Raw genomic sequence first — 3,968 nt, 5'->3', positions numbered from 1 at the left:
CATACACATCAACCTATGACATCAGACAAAGCTTCTTTTAAGAACACTGATGTAAAAATGAGGTCTTGGGTGCTCGTTTATGGTTCAAGTAGCGGTTTATATATTTATTATAATTATACACAACCTTGACAATCTATATTGCCATTCAAAAATAAATTGAAGTATTGTCAATTAGCACATGGTCTGTCACTAATAAGAATCCCATTTACATACAGAGTAAACATTTTGCATACTTAAAACACTGCCTTCAGTTCTGACACTTCCCTCTTTTCCCTCCCCCCTCTTCTCTGGAACTATGTTTACACTAGTATATGAACATTTTCAACTATGCAACATTCAGGGACTACCACCTTTGTAAAATCCATTTAATTATACCATTTCAGCACTTAGTGGAGGTGGCCGGTGGGTAGAGCTCTTAAAACAAGATACACAATTAAAATTATTTGTAGATCACATTGCTGTGATTCCTGCTTTTCATTGCTCATTTCCTTCTGAACAGGAAAGATGGAAAACAGGGTTTAGGATCTGGATCAGGTAGGTCACATGAGTCCATTGCTGGTTTAGTAGCTGTAAACAGTCACCTTCACTTGTTTTCACTGTTAATTACATGTGTAGTAGGTGGTTGAAGCCTTCAAATTTCAACTGTGGAGAATTAAGAGTTTGGCTCAGTCAGCCACCATACACTTTCTCTAGCTACCGAGTTTGTATTTATAGCCCAAATGTTATCTTGGGAGTTGAAATTAAAATAGATGAGGGATTAACTGCCTTTTGTTAAGCAACATCGTTTTTACTACCTCTTTTGACAGTGAGTTTGTGTCCCCTGGTGCCTGACAGGCTAGAAAGATCAGTAACAAAAAAAGAGGCAGCATAACATTGTTCCACCCAGTTAAGGACAGCTCGCAGGTAGTGGCAGCCAATGTAAGCATCCTCAGAACAGGCAGACGCTGTGCTGACCCACAGCTTAGGAGTCAGCATATTAAACCAAGTGTGCTAACACAGAAATGAAACCCCTGTTTTGAGCGATGAAATTCCTCATGATGCTAATTTATGGGAATTGAATTTAGCTTCTTTTCCTACAGCAGCTGGCTACGTGTTCTGGATCAGCAAACGCAGCATATTTGTCAAATGGATCATGTTTTCAAAAGCCAGCGTCTGAGAGGCAAAAATACTCCGGAAGGAAAGTCTCCTGCCAGCTCTTTGCCCATTTCCTACGTTTATTTAAACATAATCCTTACCCAGAAAAAAACCCCTGAAATAGGGGGTATGTAGAACAGTTAATAACAGGAAGGATCTGTAGCAGGCTGGAGTTCAGCACACTGAGATGTTTCAAAAGAAGATTAAATAACTTCAAATACTGACCATACGAGGGAATATTATCAATGAACAGATTGGATTAATTAGATTAACAGCCTTCACTTGAAAAGTGGAAGAATCAAAACCCTCATGCAGCTCACCATGGCAGTGGTACCCTCTGGCTGCCCATGCAGAACACTAATTTCAGGCCCATATACTTTGCTTCCCCTCCAGTGCTGCCAAACTGATGGAGACAAGGGCAACTTCCCCTTGCACCAGGTTTTATTGTGATACTGAAGTGGCAATACAGGTTAGGTGCTACACCCAAAGGACTAGGGGGATTCAGGATTCACCAGCCTACCTAGGTTTTGCAAGCATGCCCCAAGGGCAGCATTTAAACAGAGAAAGGAGGACACTGCCAGGAGGAAATAAGGGAGAGGGTTCTGCATTCAAATTCACATCCACATTTAAATTCAGACCAAACAAGGCAGGCAGCTGTACTGGGTTATCTTAGCATGTAGCACCCTTCTCATTTTAAAGAGAGTATAGAAGTTTAACTTCAAGGGATTGTTAAAAATCTGTTACATCTGAATGAAGTTCAAAGAAAACTCTGCTGTTAAAGCTACTTAATAAAAAGACATGGGAAGGAAGCCATGAATCAGTTGTGAAACAGCTAGCAGCAACTTGAGTTTAGCAAAGCAAGTAAAATTTCAAGCCATTTCTTGAGCAAGTCCATTAATGCTCAAGACAGGAGGGAATCAGTCCTCTTTAAAGCAAAGGGGATGTTAGTGGTAAGTAAAGTATTTATGCTGTTCGGTAACAAAACTTTTACATAAAGTTTTAGCCTGCGATTAACAAACCTTTTTCTTTTTTTAAAAGAACCAAAACAATCCAAAACTGTACCACCTTTACAGTAGTGTTGCTACCCAGTTCTTCCTTTGTGTGGGATGGAGTGAACATTTTCAAACACTAGAACCTATCTTGCCCTCTATAAAGTTTCAACTAAGACATTAGGGACAGATACCTGCTTTTAAAATACAACAGATGCAGAGTAACTATGACTGTGGGTTCCCTAACAAAACTTGTTAGTTTATGTTGCAAGACACTAACTCTGGGGCTGTCGGGGTAGCCGCAAGGTAACAACTCACTCACTGAGTCCAACGCACAAGATTGTGCATAGCTTATGTAAGTACTTGAGAACCTTAAATCTGTGTCCTGTTAGAATTTGCTCATTGTAGCAGAAAACAGATTCCATGTAAGTAAGTTATGTGTTCACACGTTCACGTGAAGCTCTGTACAAAGAACAACTCTGTCCTTCCAAATGGGATTCTTCACATGTACATCAGGAACCAGTTGCGATGAGCAGTCTGTGGGTAGTACTATCCCTTTTCACCAGGGATTTAGAGACAGAGCAGATGCATAACAAAAAGAAAACCAAAACAGACAACCAACAACCCTATTCTAGCAAGAAAACCTTACAGATACTGCTTTGCCATATCTGTTTTTAAGCTTGCTGTGTAATTATTCCAGCCTTCATACCTAAGAATTGCCTCAACTATTTGTAATGTAGTATTAAGCATCTGATGATCACGAGCAGAAGACTTACATTTGACCTTTTAGCTATGGGAGAGCTTACACTAGACATGTCCACTGTTAGAGCTCTTCTGCCAGGTATCAGCAAGTCTACTAGACAAGTTAGTGTGTAGGAAGCCAATACTTAAGAATGCTACTCGTTACGCTGCTGTGGTAAAGCCATTAAGATATTCATACTGTTAAAGCCTATAAGATCAAAGCTAGCTCAGTCCTGTACTCACCCCTAGGACAACGGACACTGAAGTACTGTCACCCCCTTCAGTGCCACAGATGCATGAGTGGAACAGCAGAACTCAAGACTGAGGTCGCAGAGCAGCTGCAGCTCTCTTGAAGGTCACTCTGTTTTTACTCAAGGGCTTTAGATATATAAACTCAAGGGTGCCAGACCTTCCACAACTGAATGCACAGAAGAACAGTAAAGCAAAGTGTGTGCATCTCTGTCACCTGATGTCAATCATGAAGATACAATTCTAGCACTTGAGCCTGTTTAGCAGCTTTTTATACAGCTGTACATGCTGCTTCCTTCTCCTGTGAAAACATCTGAGAGTGTAGTTCACCTCTACCAACTTTAGCTTGGGTGACAGACTACTCTTTGTAGCATGACCAGTAACGGAACATGAAGGGCATGGCTGGAGATAAGTATCTGCCTAAGCCAGAAACAAGAGCACAGCCCTTCACTTGTTCCCAGCGGTAACAGGTCTGCACAGCACTGCTGCAGTTAATGCCTGACTTGACACCTGAACAGCTCAATATGTATCTGCAGCAGAGTTCAAGTTACTAAAATGTTACACTGCAACTAGCCTCAGTCTGATATGCTGACTTAGAAACCACTTTTTATAGCTAAAGTAGCCCATTACTCTTCTGGTAATAGAAGAGTTATTTAAAGTCAAAAGTGACTTGCACCGGCAAGTGCTACAGTACCTTGGTGACTGACAGAAGCATTCAGTATATAGGAACATACACTGGACCACGACAGATGTGTGTCCAACATGTATCAAATAAAACAGTGACTCAACTGTGGAATACATTACAGACACTTTCATTAGATCAACTAAATGACCAAAGGTAACTGGTAAGCTATG

This window comes from Nestor notabilis, unplaced genomic scaffold (assembly GCF_000696875.1).
Source record: "Nestor notabilis isolate BGI_N333 unplaced genomic scaffold, ASM69687v1 scaffold34245, whole genome shotgun sequence".
Lineage (NCBI taxonomy): Eukaryota > Metazoa > Chordata > Aves > Psittaciformes > Psittacidae > Nestor > Nestor notabilis.
This window is presented reverse-complemented; position numbering follows the sequence as displayed.